Source organism: Gorilla gorilla, chromosome 3 (genome assembly GCF_029281585.2).
Source record: "Gorilla gorilla gorilla isolate KB3781 chromosome 3, NHGRI_mGorGor1-v2.1_pri, whole genome shotgun sequence".
Taxonomy (NCBI): domain Eukaryota; kingdom Metazoa; phylum Chordata; class Mammalia; order Primates; family Hominidae; genus Gorilla; species Gorilla gorilla.
In genome coordinates, this window is record NC_073227.2 from 174,104,071 (window position 1) to 174,125,588 (window position 21,518).

The following is a 21,518-nucleotide window of genomic DNA, read 5'->3' on the forward strand; positions in this document are numbered from 1 at the left end:
TCCTGAAGAAGGTCACCAAATTATACTAATTGGGTTTGCTACAAAGCCATGTAGCAAATTTTAGGCCGTATTCTAGCCATCTAATCAATCTCTCTTTAACTATTTTACATTCTTCACAACAGCTATTTCTCACACTTTCAAATGTTCAATCCCATTCCTGCCTCACACACTGTTAGCTGATGATCTAGATCTCTGAATTTATTAGGGGCTGAATTTATTGACGTTTCCACTTCAAGAGTTCTCTATTTTCTCATCTATCTTCTCCTTCACTCCTGACTCGGAGGAAGACACATCTCTCCTCTTTTATCAAAGAATCTCTATCCTTGATCTCATCTCACTTAATTCCTCCTGTCTTTCCCTATCAGTTATTACTCCTGTTTCTTAAATCTCTTAATATTCTGTTCCTTTACATTTTGTCAGTAAACATCTTCTCTTGCTACTATCTTCTAAGCAATGACAACCAACTTAACAAAAAAAGTAATCTGTATTTATTGTCTCAACTTCCTCACCACCCATTCACTTCTTGCAATTTACTTTCTATCCCCGTTACTCTATAGAAACTATTCAGAAGCCTCCTTTGACCTAAATCCTAAGTCCAGTGGCCTCTTCCCAGTGTTAATCTTCTTTGACCTCTCTGTAACGTATGACCAGTTGCTTTTTGTCATTCCCTCCCTCTTTGGCTTCTCTGACATTATTTTTCCTTGGACTTTCTACTTCTTTAACAAGTTCTTCTCTCTCCCTTGCTACATCATCTTCCTTCATTCACTCTTTCAATGTAGATATTCTCCAAGTCCCTGTTCTGAGCCTTCTCCTTTTCTTCTTTCCCTACTCTTCTCCCATTAGTTACCACATTCAATTCACAACTTATATTATTACCTTAAGGAAGGTAACACCACAAAATTTATTTGCAATTGAATTTTCACTCTTCACTCATAATTCCAGCTACCCCCTGGATACCTATTCCTGGATGTCCTGCCAACATCTCAAACTCAAAATGTCCAAAAGTGAGTTACTTTCTCCCCAAATCTGCTACTTTTCCTTACTATTCTTTCTCTGTTAAAGATATCAAGAAGCTCCTAGTAACTTGGGCCTAAAAAGTCATAGTCATCATTGACTCCTTTTCTTGTTCCACCATCCAACAAATCAGACATTATATTCTGTTAATCTCTAGATATTTGTTACATGTTTACATGTTCCCCTTCTTTTCGTCATTATCACTCTTAAGTTATTGCTTTTACAGTAACAAGGTGCTTTAGTTCCTGTTTCTCTATCTTCTAATCTATTTGGCTTGTTGTCACCAGACTAATGTTGCTTAATATCTGTTGAATGAATAATTAAAGCATAGTTTTAATCATGTTACCTGCTGGTTACCTCCCTCTTGTTGACTACATAAAATTCAGACTTCTTAGCTTAGTTTCAAGCCCTTTGAATCTGGTTCTAGACTCTATCCGTACTTCTTCAGCTTTAAACGTTTCATACACCCTATATTTTTGTTGAATACAAATCATTTTCCAAGTTTTGTTCTGCCATACAATAGAGCCCTTCAGGAGGCTAATACTATTTCTTGAATAAAAATGTTCTGTGGTAATTAAATTTAACCAAAGTCAGACAGCTTTCTTGCACAATCTCTCAAAGCCTTTACTATTCTAATATACATTGTGAGCCTCCAATTGAGGGGAAAAGTATGTGGTATTTCTCAATGCTATTTGACCATGAATCCTGTTTAAGGGACTATCACTTATCTCACAAGACACTAATGTTCCAAGAAATACATTTTCAAACAGGCTGATACAGATGCCTCTTTATTCCCCAAACATACTCTCTTTCTCACATCATCCTCTTAGATTAGAACAGTGGTTCTTAACCAAGGTTGCCCTCCAAGGGAAATTCAGCAATGTCTGGAGACATTTTTGGTTGTCACAGCTGGGAGCTGTATCTAGCAAGTAGGGGCCAGAGATGCTGCTAAACATTCTACAATGCACAGGACAGCCCCCGCCCCCAGCAAAGAATTATCCACCCAAAATATCAATAGTGCCAAGGTGGGGAAACTCTGAGCTAGACAATCCTCTTCTCACTTCCTCTCCCTGCCATTCAAAGCTGTATCCATTTCTTAAAGCCCAGATCAAATATTTTCTTTTCAGTTAATGCTTGATTTTACCACTTAGATTTTTCTCCTTCTAATCTTCTACAGGACTGTATATGTTGCTTTTATAGCACTTATCTAATTCTTTCCTATATTATACATATTAATGTATATTTATAACATCTCATACTTGACTGTAATGTTCTGAGTAGAGGGACAATATTACCATCGTTTGTTCTCTCTTCAAAGAGCTGACAATGGTAGTAACAGTAAGTTCTTGCTTAAAGAATAAAATGAAGCTTTATTTAACTCTTCTTTTTTAGTCACCTCCCAAATGTAATTGCTCACCCGGTCTTGTCAATTTTTCCTTCATGTTTTCCTCACATCTTTCTTAATCTTTCCACATCTCTAGTGCAGGCGTCCTGGCTTCATGCCCCACTATAGCAACAGGGAGGGAAAATGGTGTGTTGGAGAGAGCCTCATCTCGAATCTGATAAGCCTCCATTTGATGCCCCCCACCCCCTTGCCTTCCCTGGGAACTGCAGTTCTTCAAGCCATGGTGAAAGTGATTGTATCTGCCTTGCAGGGTTCTGTAAGGATTAGAGTGAACACAATGGGTGTTCAATAATGGGCTCTAATAGTCAATAGCCTGAAGGGCTCTTCCTACCTCAGCTCTAAAACTTTCTCAGATCCTCCATCACCCACACATGCCAAGCTGCTGGAATTCAGGGCTCTAGGCCACTGTGACCAACTTACTTAAAGAAATTTACCCCTAATTCTCCTTTCCAAACCCTCAAACTCTTAATGAGCCGGTCCTTTCAGTATAGTATTCAAAGAGGCCTGAGCATTCTCATCTCCATATTCTGATTCATGGGTTCTTCCCTCTTGGAAACTCCCGTCTTCTATCACAAATCCTGCTCAAATCCCATCCAGCCTTACCTCTTGGTTCAGTAAAGTCTCCTCAGCCCACTCAGCCTACAGGGATCCTTTCCTTTTCTGGACATTTGGAGTCCTTATAGTCTGTTTCACTAACAGGCAATTAATTTCTATTACTTGATGATGTTTCTCACCTGGAGAACTATGCAAATACACCTTCTAGGACTGTCTAAACTTTTGTGCTTTCTCACTTTAGATGGTAAGCTGCTTGAGGACAATGACCATGTCTAATTCTTCTTCACCAAAGTTACCTTGCATATGCTAGAGGATCCAGAAATATTCAGTCCAAATATTCTGTCTTCTTTCACCTTCGAGTGTGTCTTTAAATGCCCTTTTCATTTTAGGCCTCATGCCCACCTTTGGAGGGTTCCTCAGGCACAGGCAGGAATGAAGGTGATAGCAAGGCCCTGGGTTTCACTTGGGTTAGATGGGAGTGCGGAAAGAGAGGTGCCACACACCAGGATCTGAGAGAATTCTTATAAACAGAGAATAATGGCAATCAGACACTAACATTTTAATTAACAATTTTAATGGCTTATCCAAAATAATCCTTCTGATTTGGAAGGATTAAATTCCACTTGACAGAACTACCAATCCATGTGGAAAGAAGTCTCATGTGCTGCTCTTGTAGTTACAGCAGGGCCTGGTGGGGCAGGAGGAGTTGTCCAGCAAAGTGCACAGCTGGTGGGAGCTGCTATCCCCAGGCAAGGAAGGGAAAACAGCCCTGCGCTAGCACCAGCATCATAAAACCAACAACAGTAGTTTGAAGTGTACGGAGGAGTTATAAGAATAGGAATAGTAAGTAGCATACATACTTTATATGTTTACTTATTTATATGGTGTATAAACAGCATATATACTTTTATCAGAGTCACCTTTTTGTCCCATTTTATTATTTGTGCTCATTATCTCTCTCCTCCTCCCTCTCTCCCTCTACCATTCTCTTGCTCTGTCTAGCTATTTTTTTCACCACTTGAGGGTGACATATTCCAAAGCTCTCTGCCCCTAAATATTTCTGTGTATGTTTACTAAGAATAATGCTATTCCCTTGCAGAACTACAGTGGAGTTATTAACTTCAGGGAAGTAAATAGTGATACTATTCTTTTACCTAATCTATCAATTTGTTCTGCAATTTTGTTAATTGTTCTAATAACGTCCCTTACCATTTTTACCTGCTCCAATATGGGATGCAGTCTAGGATCAGGTATTCCATTTAGATCTTGTGCTCCTTTAGTCTTCTTTATTCTGAAATAGTTCCATAATTTTTCTTATTTTTTAATAATTTCAACATTTGCAAAGAATAGCATTCTTTTTAAAAAAAATAAAACATTCATATGTGGAAAACTCTAAAGATCACACACACACACACACACACACACACACACAGTTATAACTAATAAATGAATTCCATAAAGTTGTTGGAGACAAAATCAACACACAAAAATCAGTTTCATTTCTATGTTCTACCAACCATTCAAAAGGGAAATTAAGAAAGCAATCCCACTTACAACAGCATCAAAAAGAATAATACATGTATGAATAATACACATAGGAAAGACTTCCGCACTGAAAACTATGGAATATTGCTAAAGGAGATTAAAGAAAACACAAATAAATGAAAAGACATCCCATGTTCATGGATTAAAAGAATGAATATTGTTAAAATGTCCATACTACCCAAAGCGATCTACAGATTAAATGTAATTGCTATCAAAATCTTTACCATGATGACTTTACAATGATGATTTTTCAACATGAAAAAATTTCAAACGTTTTCAACAATGATTTCCTCCACATTTACTGGCTGGCACTTGATATCCTGCTGCAAGTAAAGCCCTTTCTTTTCCTCTATTTATTTACGGATGATCCCCAACATATTTATCAACTGATTTATCAACTTTATGATGGTATGAAAGTGATACACATTCAGCAGAAACCATATTTCGAGCACCCCTACCACCATTCTGTTTTTCACTTTTCAAATTACATGAGATATTCAACACTTTCTTATAAAATGGGATCTGTATTAAATGATTTTGCCCAGCTGTAGGCTAATGTAAGTGCTCTGAGCATGTTTAAGTAAGTTAGGCTGAGCTATGATGTTCAGTAGGTTAGGTGCATTAAATGGATTTTCAACATGATATTTTCAACTTACAACGGGTTTATTATGATATAATCCCATTGTAGCTCAAAGAGCATCTATATTTGTTGGTTGGTTTGTTCATTTTTTTAATGTATTTATTACTGGTGTAGACCCATAGATTCCCATTTTTAATAATCTATTAATATAATTTATTACTGCCCTTACCTCATTATTTCGTGCTCAAATGGCTCCAGAATTGCCTAGGAGGAGCCCCTTCCAGCTGCTCCTGTGTCCTTGTGTGACATCATTTTTTTGAACATTTTCTTACTTTCTATAAGATGTTTAGCATCTTTTAAAATCCCAGTAAAATTAGGAGAGAGAAAGAAGGAAAGGAAAGAAGGTTTAAAAAAAATAGAAAACTGGATCAGGGAGTAGAGGAAAAGGACAAAAGTTAAATAAGGAGGGGCATTGAGGGGATATTGCCAGCACAGATTCAGATCCATTGGCCCCTCTGGGAGAGGCAGCCCATCTCCTGCTGCCCCAAAGGGCAGAGCAGGTTATGTGAGAGGCCTTGGTGGATTCTGTATGCTGAGCCTTTGGAGCCGATGGGCTTTGTGTATTGGTCCTGACTCTGTCTGTTGCAAATGATAGAAACCTAACCCAAAATGGAAAAGAGAGAGACATATAATTTACTGACTTGTATGACTGAAAAATGTAGTATCGATTTTAAACAAAGTTGGGTCTAGACGTTTGAATGGATGCCAGAAATCTCACCCCAACCTCCCGCCCCCCTAACCCACCTCTCAGCTCTGTTTGGCTTTATTCTGTGTGGCTTTATTCTTGGTCAGCCTCTTTTCCCAATTTGGCAGAGGTGCCCCTGGCCCTTCTAGATTAATCCTACTAGTTTACCAACTCTAGCAGAAATAAAGCATCCCTTTCCCAACGACTGTGACCAAAATCCCAAGAGTGTCCCCGATCGGCCATGCCTGGGAAGGGCAATATTCTCTCTGGCCAGGCTGGGCTACAAGCTCCCTGTTAGGGCTCATCTGATCTGGGCTGGGGATGGAGGAACGGGTGGTTCCCCAAGAGGATGTAGAAGTGCTCTTACCAAAATGGGGTAAGAGGTGTTGGAAAAGCTAACACAAAACTTCATTGCATGTGGATCATAAGAGCACTTGATGAAGTCAGAATTTTGACTTTGAGATGCACAAATAAACCACAGCCCAGCCATTTTGTCATGACAACTTCTGTCCCCTTCACACAGACCGCTTACCGGAAAAAAACCTCGAACTCCCCCTGCTTAAGACTGAAGCCTCTGTCCATCTGACCTTTCCATTGGCCTGGGAAGTGTGGGTGGGCACCAGGTGCTCACCCAAAGGAAGGAGAGGAAGGAATTGCCCTGGGAGCACAGAGGAAGTGAACAAGCCCTGAGCACTTTGTGGGGTGGTTCTCCCTCCACGTAGACAGGTTCTCGTTTCATCATTTCTCCGGTGGCCCAGCAGGCCCAACAGGGACATGTCCGTCACGGTGGTGTGTTACATCATGTCAGATGGCAATCGAATGCGCTGTTAACATAAGCTGACAGGAAGGCTCTAGCAATCTGCTTATCTGGATGCCACCCTTGCTGAGTAAAGGGTCATTATCAGAATTATTCACACAGAATTATAGCAGTTGGAAGTCTGCAGATTATTTATTACATCACCCTCATTTTAGTCACTCAGCACAGATGGAACCACCTCAAAGGAGCCTGCCTCCCGTCTCCCCCTTTCCCTCTCCCCCTCCCTCCCTTTTCCTGCCACATTAGAGGCTTACCCCAGCACCAGTAGCAGCAGCAGCAGCCAGGAGTGTGAAGCTACCTTAGGTCAGCCTCAGGTATGGCTTTTTCTGTGCCCAGGATCCCTTTTCTGAGTTCTGGCACCGGTGTGAGCAGTTACACACCAGGAAGTGTCTGGATAAGGAGAGCTCAGGACTCTTCCCAGTTAGACCCATTCCTGGAGTGGTCTTGCCAACCTCGGTACCAAAATGTCAAAACAAGGTATTTAATTGATCTGTTAAATTTCAGGTCTGGCTTCCATAGCTGCTGCCAGTTTCATAGACATCTTGCAAAGGAAAAGATTCTTTCCTTTGCAAGATACTATGAAAAGTATTCATAGGAGAAGGCATCTGCAGGAATCCATAGACCCTCCCAAACATCCCCAGCTTGCTGTCATGTGCCAACCTTGGTGTCCACCCTCACCACTCCCCTCCTGCACCTCCTCATCCAACAAGCACTATACCTGCAACCCAAACACACTCAGAGTTCACCAAACACATGCCTATTCCCAGGCAAAACCAAACACAATTGATGGTAGCAGCTGTGGAAAGAGGCGGTAATAGAGAATGTGATTAGCAAGATGCATTCAAATGCGTGGGCTTCTTTATTACTACCATCCAATAATAGCACATACGAACAACGCACCCTGAACCTGAAGGCCAGCATGGCTGGAGGAGGACCAAGGCTTGTAAAGAAAGATAACTCTTTAACCGATTTACTGACTTATTTTAAATGAGTTTCAAATTCTAGCTCTATACTATTTTAAACAATGCTTCAGAACCAGGCAGTAATTCCCAGCCCATCTCTAGGCTCAGCTGCCTTTGGAATGTGGTGATTTGGGATGTGTTGCACAAAAGCAGGGCTCAGTCTGTCAACTCTTTAGGTTCTGAGGGGGCCAGATGCTCCCCCTTGTTATTCCAGGCCCGGCGGCCAGAAAGTCAGAGAGTGTTGGGCTGCAAGGGATTCTGAATGTGTCTGATTGAACTTCTAATTATCCAGAGCAGTGGAGGGACCTATGCAAAGACACAGACCCTGCGTATGCTATTGTGAGGGCTGCCATCATGAAATACCACATCCTGTTGGCTTAAACAGCAGCGATGTCTTGCCTCTCAGTTCTGGAGGATACCAGTCCAAGGGTTCTTCCTCCTGAGAGTTATGAGGGAAGGCTCTGTTCCAGGCCTCTCTCCTTGGCTTATGGATGGACAACTTCATGCTCACATGGCATTCTTCCTGTAAATTTCCCCTTTTACAAGGGCATCAGTCAAGTTGGACTAGGGCCCCCCTCATGACCTCTTTTTAACTTGATTACCTCTGTAAAGACTCTATGTCCAAATAGTCCCATTTTGAGGGCTGAGCTCCCAGAAAGCCAATATATATTTGTGGGGGCGGACACAAGCCAACCCACAACACTCTGGTTCTCCTGACCTCTCCTCCAGTTGTGTTTCTGTTCCCAAGGTGGTGCCTCGGTGCTAATACCTCGTAATTTTTCTGTCAAACCTTTCCAGTGGCTGAGTACATTTGATGAACTCTCGCTTCCCTGGCTTATGGGGAGTACTTGACATCTGAGAAGTCATGAGGTCAGAGCCGGGGGGGAGTCCTGAACCGGCCCCAGGTAATGGAGTGCTCCACACTGTGGGGTCTTCCCCTTGTCCTCTCTCGGAGCCAGTCTGTGGCAGTGGCCTCTGCATTCCAGAAGGCTGCAGCACAACAAGTGGCCTCCAGGATGCCTCTCCTTGGGCACTTAGAGATTATTCCAGCTAAAAACAAACAAACAAACAAAACGGTCCTGCAGTACCCTGTGTGTAACTCTGCTCTTTCTCCTTATTAACTGGAGTCCAGCTGCATTCGGCCTCTTGAAACAGCAAACTGATGAGTGGTGCCATCCTTTGACCTTTGCAAATGGGGGTTCATTGGTGACCCCTCTAGCGTTAAATATAGTGTCCAGGCAAGTGAGTGATAAGCAGTTGTCCTCCTTTCTCCCCTTTCTAGCCCCAAACAAGGAAACCCAAGCCAATTCGTGCTGAGAAAACTTTTCCTCTCAGTGGCACCCATTCCTTCCTCCACACCCCAGCCCCCTCCCACACCAGGTTACTCTTGATCTGTGAGGTGAACAGCTCCTCTGAGCTGGGTTCCCGTTTCATCTTCTTCCTGTTAATTAATGTGAACTGCCCATTTCTGAGAAGTGCCCGACTATTTATTTCAGACCAGGCAAGTCTAAACACAGCTCTACCAACCACAGCAGGAGACAGAAGTGGTAAAGTTTCTTCGCTCATGCAGACGAGAGCCATGGGCATGGGGCTGGCACCAGGAATAAGTGCGTTCATTCACTGGGTGTGAAGCTCAGGGTCTTAGGGCTCCTCTCTGTAGGGCCAGCCTTACCAGCAGGCAAAGCTGTGGCTCTCCACAGTTGAGGGGCTTCAAGCAGGGTCTACTCCCCAGAGTCATGTGTCACAACTTGTCACCCCCTCCCCAGATGACATGATTGGAAACTCTATCCTTTGGCTCATACAGGTTTTACAGAGCCCCTCCCTGGTAATGTGGAAATCCTCTGAGAGAGCATTTCATCCTAGCAAGCAAGACTTTCCAGAATTGAGACACACCCCCACACCTCGGTCAGGATGGGTCAATAGTGGGGCTGGGGAGAGAAGGAGGTGAAGGGGATGGATACGGGTGGCTGGAGTGGGGAGAAGGGACTTCAGGGAAGAACTTCACTCACTTTGGAATTTTGCTCAGTGATGGCCTTGCTCTGTGGCTGCTGATTGAAAAATGTCAAGTTGGGGTCACTTTAGTCATTGCCATCTGTCAGGGAGGACAAAGGCCAGTCTGTGGTCAGGGAGCCGAAGGGGAGAGGTTGCACTGGGGGAAGGGTAAGTCTGTAATGCACTCGTCTTGTAAAAATGCTCTTTAGTCAATTAAGAAGGTTTTAAATGAGAAGAGTAACCGGACAGGCAGGATCTTTATATTTTTTCTATGTGCTGCAGAATATTCATGAGGAAAAAAAGTAGGATTTCTTGGGCATCTTTTCCTTTCAAGAACCTTCTAAAATGTTACAGCCCAAATGGCTCTTTCTTTTTCTCAAGCTGTGAAGACCTCAGGGGGTGCTCCCTCTCTGGGCTTCGTGGTGAGGATGTAGTTATAAAACTTGGGGCTGAGGACTTTACACTGGGACAAACCTTTAAAAGAAGCCTGCTGTGCTGTGGAAGTGTGGGTATTCTCCAGCTTTCCCAGGTCAGGCCGACTGCTTCCCCGCAGCCTACACATCAGAAGGCAGGGCTCCTTTGTGCGAGGAATTTGCATCTGAGGCAAAGATTTATAGTAAATGGCCACCAGATGGTGCCTTAGTCCTCCTCAAGCTAATATTCTGGCTTGCTTTGTTCTCTTTGCTGATGAAAGCTGACATTTCACGGGAAGAACAGTCAATCCCTGGGAAGATGCTGGGACCAAAGGAGCCACAAGTATTATTTTATTTGTTCAGCCTGACAAGACTCCAAGCTCATAAATGTGGGGGAGCCACAGTCATTGACCTAGAGCTAATATAAGTGCTTATTTCTTCACACAGTGGGATGCAACAATTAAGGTCGTATCAGCTCCCAACATGCATGCGGACCTGACTCAGTGCTAATTGCTCCCAACAAGCATGCTGATGCTGGATTCATAGCTGACTTCTAGCTCTCAGAGGGTTTGGGTGACCTTGCTTTAGGGGGAGATAAATGCTTCATTCTTTACACTGGCTTTCTAAATAAATCACTTCAGTTTAATTTTTTTTAAATTATCTTTCGGAGACCAATATTGGGTTTTTTTTCTCTTTCACTAAGAAAACAGGAATTTAATTTGGAAAACTCAGTTTTAAATGAACATAGTGACCTTTATAATTTTCTTTTCCTTAGCAAACATCTTTTACTGCTTTTCCAAAAGACTGAACTTAGCCAGAATTACGACAGGTAAAACTTCTCACTTCATGAGTTTAATGAAATGACTCGATCTCCCCACAGACGTTTCCAAAATCTGGAGAGCGGCTGTGAGTTTGCAGTGCAGTATGGGGAGAGGTAAGAACAATGCCTTTGGAATTTGGAATCCTTGTACCCCAGTGAAATAGTCCTGCTCACCTCCCTGCATTTCACTTTCTCTCCATGGCAACGTTTGATGTGGGGCAGTCACCCAGTTTTATTATTTAGTCTGCATGCACACACACACTCACACACTCACCCTTAGGCAGAGGACTAGAAGAATCCATCGCCACTTTTACTCTTCATTTCCCAAGTCCTGAGGCATCACTGTCTCATTTCCACCCTCAGGGTTTAATCTCAGAGTGTGGGAACGAGGCAGGCCTCTGCTGGGGTGGCCAGGATGTCCCTGACCCCACCAGCAGGGAAGAGTCAACACACTGAGGACAGCCCCTGCTCCTTCTCATTTGGCTGAGGTTGTCAGAGCATGCATGTGGCAACACCATCCATGGTTCCGTGACGTCTCCCTGAAGATGCCATCTGTGGGCTCAAAAGCTGGATCTATGGGAAGCCAGCCCCGGGCTGTGCATCTGTCACAAACCGTGTCTTCATCTTCCCAGGCCAAGTTCAGTTCATTCTTATTTTCACACATCCAACTGGGCGCTACCAGTTAGAGGCCTCACTGGGGCTTCAGGGAGTGGGTTCGTGTTGCTATTGGCAGCAGTTCAGTCCTTCACTGATCAACAACATCCACCTTGGGATGCCATGCACCTACTTCTTTACCTGTAGTTACTTTGAATGTTGGTTCCAACACACCATTTGCAGGAACAGAGCCGCCAGGAACTGGTGGTGTGAGATCCCAGGGTCTCCTGTGTTACTTGTCAACTAAGCAGTAGCAGCTGCAGCTGATGGAAATACATGCCCATAGGCATTCGACCAACTGGTTAAACTCTTGACTCTGCCACCTTAGAAGTTTTGTGGCTCGACACCAATTACTACTGGGAACAAGTTTCCACTCCATTCCCACGCCACAGTCAGACAGGGTTGAGGGGGATAATAGGTCTTCGCCCTGCAGCCCAAGCAACCCGTTTGCACGGCTGGCTGCCCGCCACCTGGTGGTAGATGGAGGTAAAGCAGCCTCCTGAGGAGAACTGCCCGGGTTTGGAGCAAGAGGGACTTTCTAAGTGATTCAATCTTCTGCTGTCATTTTCACTGGAGGAAATTCAGGCTTAGAGATGATGGCAGGCTTGTCTGAGCTCTCACAGTGGTAGAGTACGGTGGTTAAGAGCAAGCATTCTGGCGTCTTAGTGTCTGAATTCTGGCTTGGCAGTCAGGAACTAGTGTAACTTTGGAGGATTTTCATAACTTCTCAGTAATCACTTTTCTTATCTATGAAATGAGGGAAATCATGCTCGTTACCTCAAGGGTTTTTAAGCAGATGGTTTTAATCAGGGTTTTTAATTAGGTGGTGATGTGGAAGTGCTTAGTCCTGTGCCTGACCCTGGTAAGGGACACATCTCTAGATGACTCTGTCTTCACCCTGGAGCTATTTAACTGTATTTGTAATGCCCCCTACGATGGGTGACACTCCTTACATTCCCCATTTAGATCTGAAAGTAGGAGTGAGGACTCCAAAGACCACTGAAGAAAGCGTGAAAGATATTTTGCTTTTGAATGGAACATTAGACTTTGGTTACTGAGTGGAGGAAGAGTGCAAATGACATTTTGGTGCCAACATGGCTCAAATTCATTGTCATAGATTGAATGTGTTGGGTATTCTAAAAATGTTTGTTAGATGAAGGAAGGGGAAGGGGCGTGAGCAGAGGTCAGAAGTGGCCCCTGTCTCAGGAGAGAGGAGCTGGAAGGGAAACTCAGAGAAAGTCTCATTTTACACTATCCACAATAGCTCAGAAGACCAGCTGGAAACCCTTGGAGTAGAAATCTCCCTGGCTGCCTCTGTTTTTGTAACAATGACATTAGAAAGACCAGATACTCCTGTAGATGCTGTATTGTTTAAGTAAGTGTGGACACCTTTATCCTGTTTGAGACTGGACTGGCAGTTCTGTTGAAAATAGGACAGGTGAGCCTTGCCAGGAGCTAAGGAGACAAGGAGAGAGAAAAAGAAACAAATACCTTGACTTTCTCCCCCTTCTCTTTAATTTACTAATGGTGTGTGTCCTATGGTCATGATCTAAGTCAGAGCTAGGGAGTAAGGAGCCCAACTGATGCAGCTTATGGATGCCTTCCTCCCAGGGCACAGAGCAGGGTGGAACTGGATGTCAGAACATAAAGGAACATGCACAGCCAACGGCTTATGCATATGCACCCAAAAATATTTGGGTGATTTATATTCAACTCTGCTTCTCTCAATTTGAAGAGGTTCCTCGTTTATAATACTGTATTTCTAATGGTATTACCAAAAAAAGTGTGGTGTTTTTTGTTATTGTTGTTGTTTCTCCCCTCCTCTCCTCTCCCAACCCCGGTCTCTGCTCTTCTTTGCCTTTTAAAGTGGTTCTCACACAATATCCGATATGAATGGGGTTAATAGAAATGTAGATGGAAGTAAAGAGACAAACACAACTTTCTAGAACATTCCCCTTCCTATGCCATTGTCCAATCCCAGCATATTCTCAGGCCTGCTGATGATGCTGGTGCCTACGGTGAGTTGGGGAGAAAAAGGGAGAAACAGGGTAAAATGGGAGAGTGATGGAGAGAGAAGATGGCTTCATGGTGTCTGGAACTGCATTTGGCATCATGGGTATGATGCCTTCACTCCATTTCTTCCTGGCTGTAGATCCATTTAATCAATAATACTTATTAAGCATATAATTTGTGCCAAACACCATGTCAAGCACTGATGAATAATGCACAGCCCTGCCCACAGGGATCTTACAGTCTATATTCTCTAGGTGCTTACGATGCACTGCAGTTCGTGTCAACCACACAGTGAGATAAAGTCAGCACAGAGGCACTCCCAGGCACAGAGAGAGGCGGAAGAGTCAGGGAAGGCCTTCCAGGTTACTGACTCTTAGCAACAGAATTAGAGGCCAAGAAATTAACAAGTGAAAGGAGAGGAGGGTAGGGAGGATGCACTTGGCAGAAAGAGATCTTGGCAAAGGGATAAAAATCATGATGTGTTTGGGGCTCATTCTGGATGACTGAGGCAAGGAAATGTGTAGGCAGCTGCCAGAGGAGGTTTGGAGAGGTAGGCAGGCCTCAGAGCAGGGAGGACATGAGGGCTTAAGAGAAGGAGTTCAATTCTATTCCGAAGGCCATGGAATGGTGTCAAGAGTTTCCATAAGAGACTAACTAGGCCAACACTATTTCTAGAGCAATCGTAGCGGCAATAGTATGGAGGCTGAAGGGAGCGGAGAAATGGAAGAAGGTTCTTCCAGTAAACTGGGCAGTCAATGACAAAATCCCGACGTGAGCTAGCAGCAGGAAGAGATGAAGCGGGGTGTTGCAGTCTATAAAGAGAGGCCAACGATAGGTGGCAACCTCGAACATCAGCCTCAGGTTCTGCCTCACGTTATGGGCTTTTCCAACTGCACTACTTGGTGAATTTTGCTATCTGTTTCAGTTAAATTCAACGTGCAGAGGGGAGAAAACTCTTTCTGGATGAATATCTATTCTTTTCAGAACAGAGAGCCTCTATTGTCTACTTTCTAAACAAATTTCTACTGGATATCAAAGAAGCCTTTCAGAGCTTGTTCTGGGAAATGCTAAGTCCCATAAAACCTCACTGGAATGAAATGAAATGTAGAAGCAGCACCAAGAGGGGCCGGTGCAGCAGGCTCAGATCTAGGGTATGACATGTTCCCTAGATATGCCCTAGGTATACCATACATAGGCTGTACATAAACCCTACATATACACCACATATGTCCTAGATAAGTCCTAGCTATGCCCTATGTATGCCCTACATATACCCTACGTATACCCTAGATATATCCTAGGTATGCCTTACATATGACCCAGTATGCCCTATGTATGCCCTAGATAAACCCTACATATGCCCTAGGTATACCACACATATGCTCTACATAAACCCTATATATGCCTTAGGTATGCCCTAGGTATGTCCTAGGTATGTCCTACATATGAACTAGTATGCCCTAGATATATGTATGCCCTAGATATACCCTATATATTCTCTACATACACCCTCCATATGCCCTACATATACCCTACATCTGCCCTAGATATACCCTATATACACCCTAAATATATCTTAGATAAACCTTATATATGCCCTACATATGCCCTAGATATACCCTAGATATGCTCTACATATGCCCAGATGCTTTTGAGTGTGGGCACCAATGTAGATCATCGCCTTAACTGTAGGAGAAGGGACCCCAGCTCTGTTTTGTTTTTACTGCCTCCCATCTTTAACTAGACGACTCTCTTTTTAGATTCTTCCTGTGAGTTGATGTGGAAAGCTAAGATGAACGCATGTTGCACAAACCGACTCCACAAGCTCACCTGGTTTATCACTGACTGGCTGGGTGTCAAACTCTTGGCTTATGCCCTGGAGATTGGATGCTGCCTCCATTTATAGAAAAGAACTGTTTGGGGATGAGGGCTGAGGCTACTGGTCATTTTCTTTGGGAGCTTCTTCCCAAATATGATAAGATGTCTCAGGTGGACAGTTTTGGACCTATCTACAGCCTGTACACAGGAGGGCTTGCCACATCTGTAAATTTTGAATCTGAGTTAAGATTGGCTGACCTCTGAATCAGAAAGGTTTGTTTTGGAAGTACTGACTTAATTTCTGTTCCAGTTATAAATAGCAAGATTAAAGCTATAGCTGAGGATTCTGGCAGTACGTGTTTTTAAAAACCTAAGTGACAATGAAATAGCTTAGTGAACTAGTAAATTTCTTTGAAGGAAGTGTAAGCCTTGTCAAATCATTGAAGAAAAGCTTTAAGGTACCATATAAATACAGTATGCATTGCTAAAGTGTGTTTAATTATGCCAGTAGATTGTTATTTTAAAGCAATTCCAAAGACAGTTGTATAGGTTAATCATAATAAAGGCAGTTACAATACTGATGCTTTTGAAATAAGAAGGGTTATGTTTTTTAAGAGTGTAATTATGTTTCTGAATGAGTCTATGTACAGAAAGGCAAAGGAACATAAGGGCCTCTGCTTGAAGCCTTCAGCTGCTGAGTTAGAATTTGCAAGTCAAAACTTATTTGCATCTAATTCTCAGAACACACAAAAAAAGTCACGAAAGCTTACTTTAAGGAGAAATTCCAAAGATTATTAGAAATTTTTTTAGAGTAAACCGGGAGGAAGGAAAACAAAGCAGGAAAACCAAGTGAGACTTGCAATTTTGTCTACCACATGTAAATGTGCAGATGGTTGACATATCTAAAGCAATCCTGGCAAAGGTCTTGCATGCATCATCCCAGTAAGCACATTTATAACAGGCAGCCCATGTACCCAGCTCCACGCAGGATGCAAAACATGTATTAGACGTGGCTTATTCCAGACCTGGTCCCTGGCTTCAAGCTAACTCACCATGTAGTTGGCAATATAAGACACATGACAAGTGGACACACAAGCGCAGGCATACAATTAACGCTGCAGAGCAGCCTTGCCTGCGATCTGAACGCATCCCTTTCCTCTTTTGGAACTGAAACCACACAATGAGGCATTTCAGGCACAACAAATGGGTGACAGAGGCATAATAGGCCTGGCTTTAAAGTTATCTTAAAACAGCTTCTGTATTTTGGCTTCGTCTTTCATAAAGGCAGAATCAGAACACTTCCCACTACATATGTCTTCTCTTTGCTTTCTCTAAGTTGGGACAATGATGCTGGCTGAAATTAGAAGGGTTTGGAGACAATGAATCTCTGGTCAAGCAAGGTCACAAATAAGGGTGGTTACAATTGAGGAAAGAGAGGTTATCAGTTTTGGCTAAACCCAAAATAGCAGTGGTCTCATGTAAAAGAAGACTGAAGGCAGGCAGTCTATGCCCATGCTTCAAGGACCAAAGCTGCTTCTCTCCTGCTGCTCCACCAACCCTCACCATGAGGTTTCCACTCCATTGCTTTAAGATGGTTGCATGGGCTCCAGCCATTATGTGTGGATTTTAGCCAGCAGGAAAGAGGGTGGAGAGAAGAAGGGCATGCCCCTCCCTTTAAGGTTGCTTCTTAAAAGTCTCACACAGACTTTGCTGAAGTTGCTTATCAGCTTAAGGAGATTTTGGGCTGAGACAATGGGGTTTTCTAGATATACAATCATGTCGTCTGCAAACAGGGACAATTTGACTTCCTCTTTTCCTAATTGAATACCTTTATTTCCTTCTCCTGCCTAATTGCCCTGGCCAGAACTTCCAACACTATGTTGAATAGGAGCGGTGAGAGAGGGCATCCCTATCTTATGCCGGTTTTCAAAAGGAATGCTTCCAGTTTTTGCCCGTTCGGTATGATATTGGCTGTGGGTTTGTCATAGATAGCTCTTATTATTTTGAAATACGTCCCATCAATACCTAATTTATTGAGAGTTTTTAGCATGAAGGGTTGTTGAATTTTGTCAAAGGCTTTTTCTGCATCTATTGAGATAATCATGTGGTTTTTGTCTTTGGCTCTGTTTATATGCTGGATTACATTTATTGATTTGCGTATATTGAACCAGCCTTGCATCCCAGGGATGAAGCCCACTTGATCATGGTGGATAAGCTTTTTGATGTGCTGCTGGATTTGTTTTGCCAGTATTTTATTGAGGATTTTTGCATCAATGTTCATCAAGGATATTGATCTAAAATTCTCTTTTTTTATTGTGTCTCTGCCTGGCTTTGGTATCAGAATGATGCTGGCCTCATAAAATGAGTTAGGGAGGATTCCCTCTTTTTGTATTGATTGGAATAGTTTCAGAAGGAATGGTACCAGTTCCTCCTTGTACCTCTGGTAGAATTCAGCTGTGAATCCATCTGGTCCTGGACTCTTTTTGGTTGGTAAGCTATTGATTATTGCCACAATTTCAGATCCTGTTATTGGTCTATTCAGAGATTCAACTTCTTCCTGGTTTAGTCTTGGGAGAGTGTATGTGTCGAGGAATTTATCCATTTCTTCTAGATTTTCTAGTTTATTTGCGTAGAGGTGTTTGTAGTATTCTCTGGTAGTTTGTATTTCTGTGGGATCGGTGGTGATATCCCCTTTATCATTTTTTATTGCGTCTATTAGATTCTTCTCTCTTTTTTTCTTTATTAGTCTTGCTAGCGGTCTATCAATTTTGTCGATCCTTTCAAAAAACCAGCTCCTGGATTCATTAATTTTTTGAAGGGTTTTTTGTGTCTCTATTTCCTTCAGTTCTGCTCTGATTTTAGTTATTTCTTGCCTTCTGCTAGCTTTTGAATGTGTTTGCTCTTGCTTTTCTAGTTTTTTTAATTGTGATGTTAGGGTGTCAATTTTGGATCTTTCCTGCTTTCTCTTGTGGGCATTTAGTGCTATAAATTTCCCTCTACACACTGTTTTGAATGCGTCCCAGAGATTCTGGTATGTTGTGTCTTTGCTCTCGTTGGTTTCAAAGAACATCTTCACATGTACCCTAAAACTTAAAGTATAATAAAAAAAAAAGAAAAACCCAAAATTATATGAGTTGATGGACAAATTAAAAAAAAATGAATGAATTTTTAAAAAACAATAAAAAACCAAAGTTGCCAAAAAAAAAAAAAATTCTCACACAGTTCCACCTGCATCCCGTCAGCCAGAAATTAGTTGTATGGCCCCACCTAGTTGCAAGGGAGGCTAGAAAATGTGGCCTTTATTCTGGGCAGCCACACGCCCAGCTACACACCAGGGGCTGTGTTGTGAAGCAACAAGGGGAGAACAGATACTGGGGGTCTCTGTCATAAGGAATTAGCCGAAGGTACGAATGCATGAAGGAGCCTGGGCACTGTTCTTTGAATTGGCATAATTTCTCTGCTTGTCTAGAAAAGGAAGTTACACCTGTGTTAGCAGAGGGCAAAGACCTGCAATGCTCACCTGGCACCAACCAGTACAGGAAACCAGCTCCCCCATGGCACCAAGCAGCCTCCTGTCTGGCTTGATAGGTTTGCATTTATGTCTTTATTAAGGAAGAGCCAAATTTCATGTCTAGTCTCACTTTTTCTTCCACGGATCACTTATAAATCTAATTCTCAGGGATGTCATTCCAGACCAGAACCCACCGGAAGCCTCCAGGTGCTGCAGTGAGGAGGAGCTGGAACCCTTCTTCTCCAGGTGCCAGCTCGCGCTGCTGTGGTTCTCATCTGTAGAGGATGTGGACCACCCAGGGAATCACCTGCAGCTGACAGAGGAAACTCTGAAGCCCACCAGGCCTGTACAGACTGGGGAAACACCAGTGCCTGAGGATAGTGGCTAAACTACCAGAGAACATGGGGCTGAGGTGGAGCCTGGATGACTCTTCTGCCTCTGAGCAAAGCTGCTTGCCCTACACACAACAGTAGTGTCTTAACATCTGCTGAGTTCCCAGGTCCTCTTAGCAGCAGGCAGAGGCATTCAGAGCCCAGACCCCAAAGACATGCTGATCTGGTTTAAACCTGACTGTGCTACTCATCACCCGGGGGACCTAGGCAGGTTACATTGTCTTTTTGTGCCTCAGTTTCCTCATCTATAGAATAGAGGTATTCTAGTTTCCTGTGATTTCTGTAACAAATTTACAACCTTTGTAACAAATTACCACAAATTTGGTGGCTTCAAACGATAGAAATTTATTCTCTCACAAACCTGGAGACCAAAAGTCTGAAGTCTCTATCACTGGACTGAAATAAAAGTGCAGGTGGGGCCGGACACAGTGGCTCACACTTGTAATCCCAGCACTTCGGGAGGCCAAGGCGGGCGGATCATGAGGTTAGGAGTTTGAGACCAGCCTGGCCAATATGGTGAAACCCCGTCTCTACTAAAAATACAAAAGTAGCCAGGCATGGTGGCGCATGCCTGTAATCCCAGCTACTCGGGAGGCTGAGGCAGGAGAATCTCTTGAAACCAGGAGGCGGAGGTTGTGGTGAGCCAAAATCATGCCATTGCACTCCAGCCTGGGCAACAAGAGCGAAACTCCATCTCAAAAAAAAAACAAAAAAAAAAAGTGCTGGTGGGGCAGCGCTCCCTCCAGAGTCACTAAGGGGAGAATCCTTGCCTTGCCTGGCCCAGCTCCTGGCTGAGCCAGCATTCCTTGGCTTAGGCTGCAGCCCTCTAGTCTCTGCCTCCACGGTCACATGGCATTCTCCTCTTCTGTGCATTCGTAATGCCCCACATTTCTCTTATAAGGACCCTCTTGATGGCATTTAGGGCCCACCTGGATAACTCAGGGTGACACCCCCACCTCAAGATTTTTAACTTAATCACACCTGCAAAGATCCTTTTTCCATATAAGGTCACATTTGACACGTTCTAGGAATTTGGATCTGATCTTTTTGGAGATAGTTACTTAAGTCTACTTCAACCGTTAATAATAGTGCCAACTTCAAAGGGTTGTGGGGAGGCTCAAATGAGCCAAGGTACATAAAAAGCTTTGAATGGAGTCAGGCCTATTGAAATCACTGTGGAAGTGTTGGATTTTTTTATCTCCTTTTATTTATTTATTTATTTTATTTAATTAATTTTTTTTTTTTTGAGATGGAGTAATGCTCTGTTGCCCAGGCTGGAGTGCAGTGATGTGATCTCAGCTCATGGCAACCTCTGCCTCCTGGGTTCAAGTGATTCTCCTGCCTTAGCCTCCTGAGTAGCTGGGATTACAGGTGCCCACCACCATGCCTGGCTAGTTTTTGTATTTTTACAATTTTTGTAATTTTGTAGAGACAAGGTTTACACCATGTTGGCCAGGCTGGTCTCAAACTCCTGACCTCAGGTGATCTGCCCACCTCGGCCTCCCAAAGTGCTGGGATTACAGGTGTGAGCCACCATGCCTGGCCTTATTATCTCCTTTAAAAGGTAAATGGTACAGAAAGGATAGAGCCAGGGAACTCAGGTCTGCAGATGGCTGGTGCAGAGACCTTTCTGCTAATTCTCCGGTCTCGCTACAAAACCTACTTCTGCACTCCAGCTTCCCACTGAAAAGACCTCGGAATCAACATGACTGTCAACTCCTGCAAATCAGCACTCCCAAAATGCTCAGGCATCCTTTCAAAATGCCTGCCGTTTGGCTGTGCTTTCATTCCATCTCCATTCTCCCTCTCCACGCTTTTGCCTCGGTCTGCGTTGATATTTATTTCTTCCCCACAAAGAAAACTAGATCTAGTCATAGCCAATAGAGACAGTATTGTGAGAAAGTAATTACAGGACCTGAAAGATGTATATGTTTTCTTAAACTTTGGAAAAGCAGGGGGGTGATAGAAGGAGAGTGTATATGTGTGTTGTATATAAGTATATGTGTACTGATAAATATAATTTTCTGTATTATCAGAATAGGCTTGATTAAATAGGCTAGATTACTTACCCAACGTCATACAATTTCAAATTGACCTCCAAATTTCAATGACTCATTACAGTAGTTTTTTGTTATTCATGCCCCTGCCAATGCGGGTTGTAGGTAGAGAAGTCCTCTGCTCCATATGGTCACTCAGGAGTCCAGGCTGATGGAGCACTGCTGGTCACTGTGGCAGAGAGACAATGTGCTTTGTCCAAAAGCACACAGCACATTGTCACTGTG